The following is a 19,459-nucleotide window of genomic DNA, read 5'->3' as shown; positions in this document are numbered from 1 at the left end:
AGAAGTAAAAATTATCCTTCTCTGTTATTTGACTGCCCAATTACTGGGAAAGGAGCATCCAGGGGGTCCCTAGCTCCCTACAAAAACAATATGAGATGTGCATTCCTGTCCTCCCCATCATGACCACAAGCTGTGCCTCTTCTGCTGCTTGAAACAATTTTGAAGGACTGGATGCAATGCTGGCATATTCCTGCATCAAATTTTTTCCTAAAACTTACCCAGCTCTGACTCTGAAAGGAGCCTTTTAAAAGATAAGCAATAAAGATTTAAACTGAAATATTTCTTGAAAAATAAAGTACTTCAATTACTACTTCTGAAGTCCTTGTACCAAGTGTACTAAAGGTACTCCAACAAAATACATTTTCCCAGGTTGGGTATATTTTGGGTTTGTTTTTTCATGGTAAGAGGGGCCCACAGTGTTTTTTAACTTGAAAAGCTTCATTTCAATGATTAAAAGAGATAATTACCATGACTGGGGGAAACCACAAAGTGACCTTTCAGTCCCAAAGTATGTCTTTTTTAAACTTATTTAAGTATAAATAGCCCACAATAAGCTACATTAAGATGTCTAATGTGATAAACAACAGTGATGTCTGCAGCACAGGAAGAAATGGAAAAGTAATTTTCTGCTATAGTGACTCTGATACAAGATACTCTTTTAGCATTAAATTTGTTATTTCAAATCACATCAGATCTGCTCCAAGCTACATTCATTTCACAGCATTTGTACAGTAGCACAAAGTAAACTGGTCTTATTTTTAATACCAACTAGATTTTAAGAGCTTTTACTGGCTTTTCTTTCTGTCAGAATCAATTTCTTTATCTTAAAGATCATTATGACTACACAAATATTACTTAACAAATATTTGTAAGCTCCTCAAGCCTTCTACAGACACACCACACCTATGTTCCTGCATCTGTCTCCATGCTTACTCAACAGTCTTGAAATATCACAAAAGGGAACAACCTGGGATTGGGGCAATCATTGAAATCCCACCATCCATCTGAGAGACTAGATCCTTACTTCCTCACTAGGAAAAGCAAATGCAGCAAACCCACAGTAAACCTTGAAGTGTTAACCTGTTTTATGCTAAGCACCTTGACATTTACTGAATTAAGATGAACAAGCTTGAAGCTTTTACCACTGAGAGGTTTGCAACACTTGAGAAAGTAAGCTATTAATAAAATGCAGTCAGAACTGCATTGGCTAATTCAATCTAACTTAAATTGATCAAGTTATAGCTTACACCCTTCATGTTAAACATGTCACGTGCTTTTATGGTTTCTCAGAGTTTTTACACATAAAAATCCCCCACACTTCTAAAGCTTGTACTAGACATCTTATTTCCTTATATCCTTTCAAAGAAATCACCCTCACCTAACAGAAAATACAAACTACTTCCTACAAACAAGAAAAGCCAAACACTGCAAAATTTGCATGAAAAGTTGTACTACAGGAACTAAGACTTTACTACTACACCTAAGGCCACATTTACACTTTTACTGGAAACAGCTATGCCCAGAAAAATTGCCCTCATTTGTAAGTACTTATTATGGGCTTAACTGCAAATATAGACTCATAAAAAGGTTTATAAATTCTATTATTGCCCCTGTTATTCCACAACTGACAAAACCAAGTTTGGTTTTCTAGACATCAGTGGCCATCCCTTCCTCCCAAGCAGTTAGCACAGGTTCCTCTTTAAGCCCTCTTAACTCTTTCTCTTTCTGGATGAAAGCCTCAAGGCAGATGGACTGAACTCTAAGCAGCAAACTGACCCTATTACCTGTAATCCTTGACAGGACCTTCTGATTTAATATTTTTTCTGAAAGAAATTGACTTCACATGCTGCCAGGCTGCCCCATGATACGAATGAAATCCCAGTAAATGGGAACAACTGGGAGATCTACTTAAAAGATAAATTTACATCTTAGCTAAAAATGAATTGCATGCATTGCAACCATCTAGCACACAAGTGAGACTTGCTAGCCCATTACATTTGTGCTAATTGTCCAACTAACATCAAGTGTAGAATAGAAAAAGCTTATTTATATTCTCTTCCAGAGAGAATATAAATAATAAATAAATTTTTTTCTCAGGGAGAGAAAGTCACACAATTCTACAAAAAAATGTGCAGTAACAGCATCTATGTAATTATCTCATATTTCTAATCTTCAGCACCTTTTTAAATACTCTGAGAGTATTTAAATATTTTAAATATTTAAGTATTTCAAGTATTTAAGTATTTTAAATACTCTGAGAGTCATCAAGAGGCAATAGAATAGAAGGGATCTGAGAACAGGCAGCTTGACAACTGTGTCTTCCACCCACAAGGAATAAGGAGTAACATAATAGTAACAACAAGTATTCTGGTACCAGACAAAAGGTACAGGGAGAAAACAGCTCCAATACTTCATACAAACATCTATAATCCTAAATTAGGCAATCAAAGCAGTAATTTTAAAACCTGAATCCAGAATACTTCCCCAGTCTTAAGGAGCTGTTTTGCATGACCACTGTTGCTGGCCTTAGTTATCTCAAAGTTTTTTCACAAATAAAGTATCTAATTTTAGGGGCATAATTTATATACAATCCAGAAAGGAAACAAACCTCCCTTCTCCTCTCTTCCTCGAAACTTTAGGGTCTGTCTTCCCACACCCAGAATTGGGAGAGAGGAAGTTAGCTTTATTCAACCCAACAGGAACACACCCAAAACAGTTTTTTCCTTATATTCTATTTCATATATATCTGTATTAATGCTTTTGACTCCAGCTTCCTTGCATGGAGCCTTGCTGCTGCTGTTTACTTCTTTTCCCTACAGGTGCAGAAGCATTGTTTCATCTAAAGCAGAACAGCACTTCTTAGTCTTCAACCCTCAGACAGCCTAAAGCAGCCACCAGTGAGTCAAAAGATATTTTACTGACCCCACCAAAACCAGTGCTGGTTTGCCAACCAAAGAGCAGCATTCACACAAAATAGCAGAGATACTCTCCCTTCCAGAGCCAAAGCTGAGAACTCTAATATTAGTGTCTTGGAATGTAATTACTGGGAGCAACCCATTGACTCTGCAATTAGGAAGGGATGAGAAATCAGTTCTATTCCATTCTATTAATGAATCACACTCAAGAAAATAAACCTGAAAGAGTCTACATAAAATTATGCAATATTTGCAACCACACTTCTACCCTCAGAGATTTCATAGCCCACTGAATACATTTTATTTACAATTCTAACATTGGTCCATTGACCCAGGCAGCAATATGCTGCAGAATATGGTTAGGCTATTTTCAGTAGTATTTTGGCAATAACACATGAATGTCTTAAAAGAAAATGAATTTAGTACCTCTGGATCTTAAAATTTGGAAAAAGAAGGATGACAGAGTATATAGCAAACATACTCCTACATGAAATGCATCATTATATAACAGATCTCATGAAACTTCATAACAAACAACATGTTTGAGTACCTTTTTGCATACAAGTTTTATAGAAAAGTAAATATATCAGTACTACTGAAAAAAATAAAAAATTCCCACAACAGTGCAGCTTTTAAGTCATCTATCTTTTTCACTTGATTCTTTCCATAATCACTGTTGGACTTAGAGCATAGGAGAAACACTGTTTTACCACTTCAGTGCATTTAACTGAGAAGGATCAACATTAAACAACTAATACATTTGGTATATCCTCAAACAAGAAGTGCCAAGAAAAACATGCCTGTAACAAGGCAGAAAGCTCTTTTACTTCATCCTGTTTAGAGCATACACAATAGTGTTTAGTTCTGATTTATGGTCAACACTGACTACTAATTAGCAGGATTAGAACAGAGATATTAAAAGCCTGTTCTGAAAGGCAAACTAGAGTAGTTTCGACAAGCTTGAGTAGATAAATTATCAACATAGTACAAGTCATAGTCATTATGCATAAACTCAAATATGCCCAAGAGCAAATGGAGTCATGCTGAAAAAAATCCTAAAAACCACCCAAAAACAGCATTACACAACAACTTATATAAGCAAGTAAAAAAGGAAAGATTTTACTGCATTTGAGTAAAACTTTATATTAAAAAGGTTACTGACAAAGTATTTAAAATTTTCTTTGCTACTTTGTTACTCTTAAAAAACAGCCAAAACACAGAACCATAATTTCCATATCCAGGTTTTGTTTATTAAAAAAAATACAAAATCCAGATCCTGCTCTCAGGGACTTTATAAATAAATGAGATTGGGATTACACATGTCAAGAGAGCTAATGAGGGCAAAGAGTTTCAGAATAGCTTCTATACATTCTTTTGCATTCTTTTCAGCCATCTGTAGTTTTCGACAGACTTCAGATCCAGGCACCCTTTGAAAGCAGTAAACTGAACCAACTTCTCAGCGAGTTACAAGGCAAAAAGGGAGAAAACTCTTCAGAACAGCAGCAGCCAACACATCCATAGAATGAACATGAGCCAATAGATCACTCAATCTGTGCAAGAAACAATTCTGCACTTAACTTTTACAGTGCCTGCCTTTGTGAGACGTGAATCACAGGAGTCAGATGAAGAGCTACCCCAAGGATTACTGAGTGGATTTAGTGGTATTTGATGACAGAAAGGGCAGGACCAAAACTCATCTAAAGCTTCAACAGCAAACGCCCACCAGCTCACATGTAACAAAGGCAGCAAAAAAAGCTTCTGATGAAAGGGGTAGAGAGAATTCATGCTTTCAAAAATTCCCCGTGATAAAATATTCATAGCATTTCCAAAAGCTCAAGTACAATATAGGGAATTGCACTAATTCTGAACAGTGTCTATGCACAATGTCCCAGGCACACCTGACTGAAGACAGGTCACAAGCCTCCCATTCTTGCTTTGTAACAACCTGTTAAGTGGGAACTCATTTTTCCTAATCTTTTAGGGAAACATGGAACATGCCACCTCTATTTCACACAATTCTGTGATTCCAAAATCAAAGTTCGATGAAAAAATGCTGTGGTATTCAGCAGATTCAAGAGAAGAGAAATCCTTATGGGGCATGGGGTACCATCTGACAACCTCTTTTGGCAAATTGCCAGAGGCTGAGCAGAAATTCCTGTTAGCAGATTCAGCCAAGGAAGAAGGCTCTCCATGAGCCACAGCTCTCTGCTGCTCCTGCCCACCTTACCACCAGGCAGTCACATGGCTTCCAGCTCTTCAGCAGCACCCAGTGCTAAATTTGAATAATGGGATTCAAAACAAGAGAGCAGCACACAGCAGGTATATCTGTCCCAGTCACATTTTTCCACCTTTTTATCCATGGAAATTCAATTACTAATTATTTTTGCAAATCAAAATTTACATCTCAAAAACAATACAGAAAGTTTCCTCTGTCTCCTGTTTTCACCTTCCCCTTCAGTACTTTCCCACCTTCACACCCAGCATATAACATCCTCACTTTCTCCAAGAATAGCTCAAAGAACCACAGCTTTTGCTTGCTGCTAGAAGCAGATAGCTCTGAAGCTATACATATGTTTTGACATATGCAGTCACTTTGTCAGAAGATGTGGAAAAAGCTAAAAATGGTTTTTGAACAGTAAGTAATAAAAAGCCTTCCGGAAAAGGTTCAAAGTGCATCAACAAAAAAGCTGCAGCCAGAAACATCAGAAACAAGAGCACTACAATTTATTGGGCATGAAAGAATGCTAAATACACTCCACAGTACTGCTGGGACACAGCAGCTTGAACCAAACAGGTAGAAAGGCACACAAGAGACAGCCCTTGATCTTCCATCTCAGAAGCATAAACATATTCAAGATACAACTTAACAAAGAAGTCACATGTGAATATCTACAGAAACAAAAACTGTCTCTATAATTATCTTAGTCATAGCTGAAAAATAAAAATTACTCCATTTTTTTAGGTTTATTTTCAATAATTATTTCAACGACATTTCATTTAAAAGCTTCTCACTGTATCAAGAAAACCCATCTGAGTTTACATCTTTTTGCACCTCCACATAGCAGAATTCACCACAGAACTTTATCTACAAAGAGACTTTATACAGAAGCCAAAAAAGGCCAATCAGCAAATTGAGGCTGCAGATTATTACAAGCAAGAGAAACTGCATGTTTATGCCTCTTTGTAATAAACAGGTAACATTAACTGAGATGTCCATGTCACTCAGGTAATACTATTCATATAGTAATGCACAGCACTATGACAGCAATATCTGACATGAAAAAACCCAGGTGTTTTAACAGGATACTTTATGGGGAAATATGCAGCAATTACTGCCAATCTAAATTGGGCATATATACCCACTTCTCTAAAGGACATCTCAATCTGCAGTATTTCTGTGTCAAAGTTTATCTTTTATCTTTCAGTTAGGTTAAAAGTGCTAAGAGGATCTCTCTTCTTACCCAGGAAGAGCCAGACTCAAGCTTCATCTGAAGCACACGGATAGTAGGTTTGTTAGAAAAGTACATTTGGGGTTTTTTTTGTATGAACAAAAACAAGCAGCTTAAATGTGACAATTCTCTAGGATGTGACTCTTCTACTTTACTTGCAGAGGTATAGTTCCCAGCAGCTGGACAATTAGGAAGCAGTATCCTGCTCCATATTAAAAACCTACAAATAACAATATGAATAAAGCAAGGAAAAAAAAATCCCATCACTTTGTTAATGTTTGGATATGGGCACTTTCTCAAGAAGGAGCACAATCCATAAAAGGGTTCTGTAAAGCACAAATATGAAGAGCACATAGAAGTTGAGAAAAGTCTCCCCAAAACCAGTGAATGCAGTAAGAAAATAATCATCTTTACTGAGGCTAGAGATTGAACCTGAGTGCTTACTTTTGCATTTGGCAAATTGAGGATATCCTGATCTTAATGTGATATATCCACATCAAACCACTAAGAAATATGCAAACAAGTAAAAAACAACATGTTTAGTGAAGTAGTGAAGCATGGCTACTGGGCTTTTTTCATATTATTAGTCTTTCATTGTAATAATTTACTTATTTAAATATTAATCACATTCAATATGCATTAAATGGATTTTTTTAAGCTGACAGCAGGAATTTTAAGGAAACTAGTAAGTACACATATTGACAAACAGCCTTATTTGAGTAAGCAGAAAAAGTTTTGTGTATCTGCCAGCAGTTCACCTTGCTAGTAACAGGGAAGCCTTTGTCTCCCTGCTTTTCAGCAACACAAAAAAAAATCCAAGAAAAGATGCAACAACATGTCAGTTTTAAGATGGTAGAAAAACAAGATAATCAACTGAAAGATCTTCACAATCTGCATATTCAAATTAGTGTAATTCAAATAAGAACTGTCATTTTATGCTATTTAATCAAATGCTAATTTCTATTAATTTTCATCTATTTTGAGGCAATTCAATTTCATCTTTGGCTAAAAAAATCTAATTTTGGGTAAAATATTTTCACTTTCTCATTAACCCAATACTGTGAGTGGCCTAACTTCACCTGATTAGCAACTGCAAAGCATGTCGGGACACAAATTTAACTACAGACCAAATCTGAAAGGTATTAGATTCACAAAGACTCCAGAGTCCTATCAAACTATCAACATCTTCCATCTTCCCGAGTTCTGCTTCTGGTTGAAATGGTATAAAAGCATTTTTGCAGTTCAGCCTTTTTTGAGCCAAAATAAACCACCTCAGTGGTAAAATGACAAAGCTGAATGGCAAAGATACCTTTGCAACATCTCATCCACAAGATGAATCTCTACATGACAATGTTGTCTCTGGAAAGGCTTGGACTTGAATCAGTTTAAGGACTGATTTGACAGAAACATTTGTCAAGTAATTTTAATAATCAGACTAGAGAGCCTACATTTCACCACAAGTTCAAGAAGGCAACAGACACCAGACCATTATCATCAAGTGTGACTCCAAAATGGGACTGTGCTTATTTTATCCAATCCAGCATCCTCCTCCTGAGAGTGGACAAAAGCAGATGTTCAAGAGAAACCACATGAAAGTGCCTTGAACAGTGGTTGGACCAGATGACTTTTGAGAGATTCCATCCAAACAAATCATTCTGTGATTCCGTAAAAAGGCATGCAAGCAAACAGTGGTGCTTCCTTGAAATATCACCTCCCAAACTTTATGGTGCTAGTTGACAGTAATCTTTATTTTGACCTCTTCACAACATGTGTTTTTGAAAAGTTATAAACAGTAAACAAGAAACTATCAACAGCCAGGCCCACACACAATTAAACTCAAAATTTGTTTCTCAAAAACCAAAGGCACAGACTTCAGCAAGGCACAAACTTCAAGCACAAAATGGCTGCTTAACATTTATTTGCAGGAGGGCTACTTTGAAGCCTTTTAAAAGAGCTCTACAGAAGAAGAGTCAAGAAACTGCAGGAGGCACGAAACTGGAGACCTCTTCATCGATCTCCACAGAGAGCTGTTTTCTCCAAATTAGTACCATGACATGATTTCAGCTACTGTCATTATGATGATCCTCCTTCTGATTTCCTACCTCTCCTGCTGTCTGTATCTTCGCCTGCCCTTAGTCAGCCACTCAACACCATTTAATAGGCACTAGAAATACAATTATAGCACTCTACACTGCACCCTAAAGCAAATGAATTCTTATAAATGACATTTATTTATAGAAAAAAGACGAAATAGAAAACTTCATATGAGTGCCAAAATGGGGAATAAGAATGAATACATACATATATACACACACACACGCCTAGAAGTTTGTCTGTTGATTATATAGCACAGCTGCTGCCTTGAATGGTTGGTCTCAACTCCTTTCTAATTAGACAGGTATATAAAAATGTTATTGAACTAGCTGCAGAATAAATGCATTTACTGTTACTTAAAGCAGAAGCTGGTTTTGAGTGGAACCTCAAACTGTCCAAGTATCTGCAAAGCTCATAAAATACTTCCTCTGAGTCACTTTTATTTTATTCAGCTATCTGAATGCTTGCCATTTGACACAAATCAACCACAGCAGATAAATTCACAGTCAAAAATCTGGACACTGTCCTCAGCTCAAACCACAGCCAAACAGCATATAAAAATCACATTCTTTTACTTATTGTAGACTGAAATAACTGTGATAATTCAAGCCAAACTTCTTCAATTTGATGAATATTTAAATGTAAAATGTGACACAACCATCCAAGTCTCAACTAATTTCTCTGCATTCAGCCACTAAAAAGTATCTGATTATAGAATGACTTCGCTATTAAACAACAGCGGATAAAAGGATCAAATTGTACAGACCAAGAACAGTATTTCAGAAACACAGCATGGTTTTCTTCTTAAGAACGTGGATTCAGTTTTTTAACACTAGACAGTGTTAGTCTATTAAGTGGATTAGTAAGTACCGTGCATTATTGGATTAAGGTCCACCTGCATTGAAGCAGAAGTGGTTATTGCAAAATCATTGACAGAAGACATTGCCCTGCAGTGGTAATTGGTTTAGTTTTTTAGTTTCAGTTACTCACAAAGAAATAGGAGACAATATATATCCCTGAAATAATAATTCAAATAAAAATTTTACTTATTTTAAGATTGTAATAGAATAAAGACTGAAAAATTCCGGCACAACTTTACAGAACAAGGAATTGTAAAATGCTATTTTTATTGATACAGTAACCTACATACAGGAGAAGTTTTGACAGAGCAACTAAGATCATGCTCTTCAAGGTTTGACTTGGTTGGAGTTTCACTCAGGTTAACCAAGGCATCACAAATGCTGCCATGGGACATAGGTGGGCTGTGGGACAAGTGGCTTCTTCTGTCCTGCTCAAACCAACCTCTGCAGCAGTTCCCTCACAGGCTTCAGAGCACATGGAAACAAGGTGGCTGTGATTTTGTTTAAAGCTAGCTTTTTCTGCACTGGAACATTCATACTAACAAGATTACCTCTGGCTTTTTCAGAGCTAGGAATGTCATACACTGGACCTATATAAAGAGATTATATGATTTGCTTTCATAATTACCATTGCTGAGAGCACTGAAGAATGGTTAGTCATAAAACAGTGCAAACATCAAAATTTTTGGCCAGAAGTCTGAAGATACAAGGTTAGAATCTGGTGATCAAAATGTTCAGAAGGGACATCCCCTTAAAAATAATTACAGTAAACTTGAACATTAGTTTATGCTGCTAACCTATCAAGCAAAGCACCATCACACTTCATCCAAGAGCCAAGAAAACTCAACTTCAGGTCCTTAAAAATCTCCTTGTGTTATTTTTGTTATTCAGTCCTACATGTAGAGAGGGTATTTTTACTGCAGGGCATTACATTAATTGCTCAAAGGCTTCTTTGACAGACTGTGCTAACGTCACGTAAGGCATTTTCTTGGACGACAAAAAGAAAACAAACCAAATAATCTTCATCAATGTCAGATGAAAATAGCTAATAAGGAAAACAACAGAGCAAAAAATAACCGGAAACTGACAATAAACTGTCTCCATCCATCAAACCAAGGAAGAACAGATGGTAAAAAGAGAATTGCTGACTTTTGAGACAAAGAAGCTGCCTCTCAGAAAACCTACAGCTCCCTTTAAACTCCGCAGCGTGGGACAGAAACTTTAACAATATCTTGTCATCAGAAAAATCATGTAGATGTGAAGGCAAATTAATGGATCACAGTTTAACACAGAGAGAAAGTAAATGTTTTACAGATTACAGCATAGGGTCCAAGGAGACAGTTACAGATGAAATAACAACCAGCTCTTTACCAGACTATTACATCCCAAGTGAACCACTCATATTTTTCATGAGCCAAACTTGGAATATTCCTGAGATTCCTCCCTCTCATACTTGTGAATTCAACACATAATATTTCTATTTTGAAAGATAGATGACACCAGTAATGTGCATGAAGGCAAGAACAACCTATGGAAGTGTGCAGTGAATGCCCTTTGTTACTCCATGCCATTTGATCTGATCAAGCATCAGCAACTGCTTATCTGATAATTATATACTTCAGCAGTGGTTTGCTTCACAGTTGTTCATTTTAACACAATGCTCATGATCCTGTACTAAAAAGTGCTCCACAATCATTCAACAACTTCTTTCCACTTCAGACCACTGAATTACTATTTTCTCCCTATCTGAGCAACAGAAAATGGACCTGAAATTCTGGATTTGCCCATAAATTCAAAATTCAACATATGATGACCTCAGACTGTTATTTGAAAAGGCACTGCTGCTTGCAGTTTGAGACGTCACCTGGGAATGCTCCAGATTCTTTTCAAAAACACAAGCTGTCACCTTACACAGAAAGCAACACCCCTTCACAAATCCCAAGCAGTAAAACAGCGTAGCCAGATGCTGTTAGAACTGACACTTGATGTTTTTATCCAGCCCACATTTATCTGTGTCCTTCCATTGCACTGCTTCTCACTCCACAGAAGGCTGAGTTTAATCCCCTCAAATCACAGACCATTTTTACCCTTCTGAGGAAGATTCTGCCCCATGAAACACATTTGTTTGGCCTTCAAAGGAGAAGCTTCATGAGAGGGACCAGAATGATGCACTTTGCATTAACTTTGACAGACACGTGGGTCCAGTCTGAAGATATCAGCACAATTCTGGCTTACGATTCCATTTATGACCAAAACCAAACTCTCACTAAAAAATAAAGCTAGAAATGACTGTGAAATTAGGAAACCAGGACCCTCAAAAAAAACCCTTCACTTCAAGTTTAACAGAGAGAAGGAACTATACCAAATGGCATTACAAACTTAACATAGCTTAAATCAACACTGAGAGAAAATTAGCACTATTCCAAGATGGAGTGTAAAAGTTCCCAAATTTGTGCTCTCGGTAAACTACCTACAGAGAAAAATCAGGATGAAAGCAAAGGATGACAAGAACTCAAACAGAAAAAAGTAATTTGATTAAACAGTCAGCTTCAGCAGCCTTTCTCCCCCCTCCAGATACTGATAAATCTAAACAGTCTGTTTAAAGTATTGCATTATGGTAAAAATTACTAGAAAATATCATCAGATACACCATAAGAAGTGAGAAAAAAAAATTAGAAGAATCTCATTCTCTTTAATAAGAGAAATTCAAGACAAGAATATGGTAAAAACTCTAATTTATCAATAAATGTGCTCAGAACCTCAATAGAAAAATATCCAAACCCATAATGAAACAGTTGCATATAACAGCCATACTACATAAAGAAAAAAACTGGAAAAGGAAGAAAAACTGTTTCAAATGGATCGACAGGGAAGATCTGAACTGACTGTTGCAAAATCAGCCAGAGGGAAAACAATCACATTGAATCACATTTAATGGGTCACACAGACTTTAGTACAACTGGCTATTCAGACCACAAATACTCCATCCAAGAATATCACTTTGTTTACAAAATGAACCTCTTCCTTGGAAAAGTTGTCAGCATTTCCTGATACAGCAGGAAAGACTTACATTTTAAACCAACAAGAAATGAGAATGAGAAGCAGTTTTAAATTCATACTGCATATTTATCTGTACAAAAAACTGGCTCCTACTCTGGGCTTGCAGCAATGATGGCTTCAAAAACCAGTGCTGCAGTATAGTGTCACCTGATTATCCTGGGCTAAGGCACTGGAAAAAGTATTAATGTGACTTCTAACAGGTCACTGCTTACAAGATGTGCAACATTTAGTTCACACCCTGCTCACACATGTGACAGCTCAGGACAATCTGTTGGGTAGCATCAAACCAAGTGTTGGCCACCTGATAATCAATTTAAGAAACAAAACATTCCATTCTTTTGGTACCTTCTCTAAGATGTGTTCAAGTTCACACATTGCTAATTATCCTTATTCTAATATCAAAATGCCAGATACATTCATTGCAGCTAAATTGTGATCTACAGACCTGTCATCAACAGCAACAAGGATCAGGTTCAAATCTCACCATAATGAGCAAGTTTACTACAAAAAACTAAATATCAACAGAGTAACTGTGGGTTTGTGTGCATGTGCGCACATAGCTGGATGTGTAAAATCAGCAAGCACATTTTTATTTAGAAATAAAACAAAAAAAGGTAGGAGAAGAAAAAAAAACCTGAAAAAATATTTATGCAGTTAGGAATACAGCAAAGATGGCCTGAAGACAGCTAGTACTGTGACAGGATTGATGCAGAGAACCACCAAAAAAATCCACAAAGCTTCAAAAGTGAAAATGACACCTGCACAATGCAGAGCACAATCTCTCATTAGATGTTTTCTGTGCAATTTCCTGAATTCATCTATTAAGAGATCCAGTAAAATAATTCACAGCATTTGCTATGAGACTGACAAAAAACCAATTCATGGAATAGGAAAAAAATGGTTTGCAACAGAATCATCAATTTTTTTAAAATAAAAGCCATTTAGATTACAGGCAGATTTTTGCCAAATTATGGGTTCACATCCAGACACTTTGAAATCTAGGTCTCTTCCAATAAAAAACTTTGCCAGTAAACAAAGAATTTTAATAGATAAATTAAGATCTGACCAAAATACTGCCACATGAGAAACTTACAATCACCAGTGCTTTACAAAAACATTTTCCTTGTTCTTCCAAGTAATATTTTAATATACAAATACTTGGTACTTAAGGTTAGTTGTCAGAACTTGAGTCATGTAACAGCAAGCATCCAATAAAAAGTACCTTACTGTAGTTGGCTTTCATATAATCTACTCAAGAAGCTTTGCATCCAAACACTTAATAAGAAAACAAAAATCCAAAGGCTCTTTAGAAGTTATCCAGTAAGCACTACAATTCCAATTAATGTTGTAATTGCAAACAATTAAAAAATGAGAATTGAAGACCAATCCTATTAAATGCCAACTTTAGTTCTGTTCATTAGAATCTTTAAGCTACAGCACAGAGAGGAAAATGTTTAAAATGAGCTTAACAAAAATTAAGATTTTTTTTTTCCTATTGAGCAATTAAAAGCCACTATGCTACAAGCAATCTGTGAAAGTATTTGAAACTATGTGATAAGCTCAAATAGGTTGATTAGCTGAATTTCCCTGGCAATAAGTTTCAACAACAACCCACTGTAAAAAGTTCCTCTTTTCCATCAGGTTATACACTTGTGCAGGTTTCTTTTCCCAGCCATAGAAAAAAGAAACAGCAAAACACTACAAAATAGGTGAAAGCAGCAAGTATGTTGCCAGTTGTAGTTCACAAAAGAAAGAGGAGGGGTAAAAAAAGAAAAAAATCCATCCATAAAGGAAAAAAAGTATGAGAGAAGATTTTCTAACTGAAGCCAAGTACTCACATGAATGTACTTCAAGCTCCCACTTGAAAGTAACTCACTGGAAAATCATGCAGGCCAGTAAACTCACTGTTAAGTTGCTGATCTTTCACATCTTGGAGAGACACTTATTGCTTCATTAAGGATTTTCAGAATTCATCTATTCTGCCCTCTCAAAAAATTATTCCTTTCCACAAAAAGGAGTAATAGGCAACTGATGAGGCATTATTCCAAAACAGAGATTACTCCAGAGGAGCATGTCATCTGTGGGCATACACTGGCTCCATTCTGAGTTCCACCAATTTCTTTGGGTTTTACCTCTGGCAATTCTCCTATGTTCAACCTATTTTGCTTTGGCATCCCCATCAGGTACATGTTAACATATTCAGCCATCAACTTTTATACTTTGTAGGCATCATCAGTGAAATACAATAAATTACTTCTTTAAAGAATTCAGTAACCTTAAAAACAACCTTTTCTATATGCATACTTCAGGGAAACCTCATAATCCTGTCGATAGAATCCCTGCAAACTTTATTTTATTTATTAGCTAGTTTTCTAAAGGATCTATTTCTGTTATAGCACAACACTTGAACCCAGCTATAGAAAAAGTCCCCTGAGAACTGGAAGAGTGCTGCCTACCCCAGCCCTAGCCCACTGGCACAGCTGCACCATCCAGGCAGTCCCCATGCAAGTAGCCCAAAAGGGGCTGCAGCCAAAGATGTCCAATGGCACACAGGGCAGTTTTCAGAGGATGAGAGAACTAGAGGAATTCAGGTATTCTGCTGAAAGGAACTTACAGGGGAATGGAGGCAGGATACCTGCAAGAAATCTTGCTAGTTCTTTTCCATCACATGCTGCTTCTTTGTAAAAACAAGAGGAATCTACTCCAGTCCTGCACTCCCCTGACTGGATGCACAAGGCACTGCACACTCAGCAAGGGCAGAGCAGGATCCTCACCAGCCAGGTTATGAAGGCCACACCAAAGGCCAAACACCTGCTCAGATACTGTGGTAGAGACACGACTGAAACCCTAACTAGGAGCATTTCAAATCACAGTAGATCAACAAGAACTGGCAACATCCCAAAACTCTTCCTACTTAGTTGTACTGTCCACACAGAGGTTACTTTTCATTTCATTATTCTTTCTATCCTGTGATAAATGGTTTTGCTCTTGGCATTACAATTGACAGCAAGTAAAGAATAAGTATCTGTGAGTAGCTGAGTGTCTTAGTACTACTGGTTGGTTTGATAAATAAATTTCTTTAGAATTACCCCCTTCACTAGTTCCCTTTCTGATTAGAACATGACCCATCACTAGTTCCCTTTCTGATTAGAACATGACCCATCACCAGAAGATACAAGTATTAAATCAGTCCAGGCTTTCTCCAGTGAACAATAAAAGCATTTTAAAATCAGGGTGTGCTGCTTCTTTAATGTAACTTCAAGTCTTGCAAAATACAGTCCTTTTCTTTGCATCCATGCCAAAAAACCATGTTTAAACCAAACCCCTTAAGTGTGCATATAATTACAAATGAAAGACTCCAACAATATTGCATGGCATTTTCCTTCCAGCTGTAATCTACAGGTGATCAACAAGGCTAAAGGAACAATTTGGAAACAAAACAGGCAATTTACTATGGGAGAGGTTTCAAAACACCTTTCAAAGTCACAGCCACCAAACAGTTGCTCAAGAACTAGGAACTGCGCAGAAAGGTCCTGTGGAAACCACTCAACTCTAAGTGTTCTGACTTTGGAAATCAGATCACTTTAAAATAACTCCAAACTTGAAAGTCCATCTTCTAATGCGACTCATGAAGCCTGAACACTTTGAAATACACAGCTCTAGGAAAAGTCACCATAAATACATGTTCTTAAGTACATATAGTCTACAGGAGAAAGAAATTTTTAAGAATTATGGCTTTGTATCTACTGGGGTGTTGGTTCAAATCCTGTTTCCAGCGTCATTTCAATACAACAACAAAAGAGGGATTTCCTGACTCAGAGTTTAGAAGGAAGACACGCTGAAAAATAACTATTTGTTCCACACCTCATATACACTAAAGCAAAAACACACACCCACTACTTAAGCAAGTGTAATTATATTAACAAACAGACAGAACTACAATTCCACAATTAAGACTTTCTTTAATTGTGAGTTACTAACCACAGTGGTAGTGCTTCTGGAAGTTTTGTTTTCTTAAGCATCTGACTTAAACATGTACTTTCCTCCAAAAAACCCGTACAGCAGAGAAATACAGAGAATACTCTCTGGATTTCAGACAGACTAAATATTTACGTTGGGTTCTCAAGTGTTTCAACAAGTGTCTTATACTTGGAAGAGATTACACAAGATTACGAAGGAAGCAGGCTACCAAGGCAAAATTGACATTTTTTCCACTGCTGAGCTTTAATGCTTCAGATGTAGAATCAGTTGCTTTAAACCACTACTTAAATGTCTTACTTTGAAAGAATCAAGAATGGAGCTCAGTTAAATGTATATTTCTGCTCACTTTATGTCATATCCTGAGAGAAGGCACTTGTGAGTTTTCGTTCTGCAAAACCAACTTGCATGATGAAAACTACTGCTAAGCCTTTGAGAATATAACTAATATGAAATTGTCTCATGAAGATGAAGGACAAATCAATGAAAACTGATTAATGAGGAAAACAAAGGGCTATCTCAGTCTTCAGCTTCTCAAGAAAAGTTTATAAACACTAACAAAAGAATCAATACAATTTAGAGAAAAGAAACAGAGATAGAAATGTCAAAATGCTTATTGTGGCTAAATATAAATAGAGTAACACCAGTTTCTATTAAGGTTTACTTTTCAATGATTCTTAAAACATTTGATATAAAAAAGGTATTTTGAAATCCTCTTTTTATACTTGTATGTGGGTAGTTCATAATCACTTTACCTATTAGTTATAGTAAACACTATAACATCTGGAAATCAGCAACTGTACTTTTTAGAAAAGAGCTTACTAACATTACAAGCCTCAGATACATCAATCCTACCAAGCCCTGACTGAAAAGAGCAAGTTACAGACAGACAACTGCCCACATGGGCCCAAAGCAATGCCACCAACCGGCTTAGCTCAGGAGGAGAAAACTTGCTACAGAAACCATTCCCTAGGCTTTCCAACAACTTCTAGGCCTTATGCATGCCCATGTTTAAAAGCCCACTGTCACAACTTCCCTGGCACAAAGAACAGCAGGAATCCACCAGACACTGCTATGGGCAGCTCCATCATTCCAGGGCAATGACAATAACTGGGGAAATAGGCATTTTATGTACTCACATTCATGCTTTAGGCACAGGAAATGTTCTGCAAAATTATTCTACTTACCTGCAAAAATTCTTACTGGAAACAACAGATCTGTTTGATGCTATACTTACTACTTGCTCAGTCATAAAAATCTTACACTGTTAAACTGAAAACAGAATTGTTTCTACAGCAGTAGAAACACACACAATAGTATAACCATACTGGCAAATTCCCCCCAACACTGCTCTAGTCAATTTTCATATCATACATTCCAAAGACCAGAAAGTCAGCTATAACACTATGCACACCTATTAAGTTTAACTGATAATTCCAGACTGGAGGTACAACAGGAAAACAGTGTGTATACAAATGCATTAGTGCAATATCAAACCTCAGGGACGCCTGAAAATAGCTGGACACAGATCCCAGATCCCAAATAGGATTTGTTTTCTTTGTTGTACCTGTTTACCAACCACAAGCATATTTTTTTCTCCTTTTGCCTCTCAGAACAAATGGGTAACACACTAACTACCTCCAAATAGAGCAGAGCCAGCAGACCAGTAGTTGTGCAATCTGCAGTAAAAGGTAGCCATGCACACACAACTCTTAGCAGTAGAAAGACCAAGAGAAAATTTTAGATAATCTCCAAGAGAAAATACATCCAGTATTCTTATTTTCCCAGCATTGACCATACACAGATAAACACTACATTCTAACTTTTAAACTTTATCAAGTAGATTATAGATAACTCCATTTGCTATTACAGATTTGTATCATTATGTCAGCTAAAGACTTCAAACCACATTAGAGTACACTACCTCACAGGATGAATACAGCAACAAGTAACTACAATCCTAACAATCTACTTGCAGATTACATTACAGTGTTTACCAACACAAGTGATCAGTAATACACAAACTATTTCATCTTCATATTTAAAAACAAACACATTTTTGCAGGGCATACTATTACCAGGCACTTAACTTGGAAACAAAAAAATTTCCCTAACCCACCCCTCCCCAAATCTCTCCAGAGTACTAAAAGATCAGCCACCATTTTGTTTAAACACTCACTTTCAAGTATCTGATTTCTATACTTGGGGGTCAAAAGAAGAGAATTAGTGGCATTTTTAATTTAGGAAAATACTGCCACCTCTCCTAGTAAGCTTCCAGACAGTGGCACAGATTTCCATGCAAACAAATGAAGTCTTAGTAATAAGCACAAAAATAGTAAAACTATTTAGTAAAACTATAAAAATGAGTCAACATCTCATTTTGAATCTAATTTTGGAACAATTTTTCTTCTTCCATCTTCTACAACTTTCCTAAATGCAATTGCTTTAAACTACACTACAGGGAAACAAGAGAATATTGAGGTAATTTTGCAGACTTTCTCCAGTTGTATCACATCCCTACATCTACCACTTATAAGGACAGTTTCATCCCTGCCTCCTTTTTATTATCTGTAGATAGCAGAAAGCCAAATTTTACTTTAGACTGAACAGTTTTGTACTAAATATGTACTTGGATGCTAGACTGTAAAGGAACCTGTCATCAAGTTCCAAAAGAAGAAAGCAACCCTCAAGTTTTAAAATTCTAGCTCACTTTTGTAATCAAAAGAAAAATATACATGACCTATACAATGAGTTTGCACCAATTTCCCCTTGATTTCTAACTGTCAATAGTACTGTTATGCTACATGCACATAAAGCCTGCACAAGAAATCTATTGTGTTGATGACAAAACAAAGCACTATCAAGCTAGCCAAATTGCAAAAGATAAAACTAGATAACAAAATGACAGATGGCTATTATAAAACACTTTCTAAACTATTATTATTATTATTTTGCTGATTGGCATGCCAAAACAAGGTCACATATCCAGTAGCATCAGTTACATGTGAATGTACCCAACTTTACTAACAGTCTATTATCATAAAAGTACTCAAAAGAGCAAGAAAAAAGAAAGAAATGAGATTCCTTAGCAGGAAAGATGACA

General features: G+C 36.6%; 1 protein-coding gene across 1 annotated transcript in view; it reads right to left on the bottom strand.

The window, feature by feature from the left end:
- Nucleotides 1-19,459, bottom strand: part of SEPTIN7 (septin 7) — a 78,429-nt gene that overhangs the window by 40,173 nt on the left and 18,797 nt on the right. The gene's annotated exons all lie outside the window — the stretch shown is intronic.

Source organism: Melozone crissalis, unplaced genomic scaffold (assembly GCF_028551555.1).
Source record: "Melozone crissalis strain CALT ecotype California unplaced genomic scaffold, PUWL_Pcris_2 ptg000016l_1, whole genome shotgun sequence".
Classification (NCBI taxonomy): Eukaryota; Metazoa; Chordata; class Aves; order Passeriformes; family Passerellidae; genus Melozone; species Melozone crissalis.
This window is presented reverse-complemented; position numbering and strand designations above follow the sequence as displayed.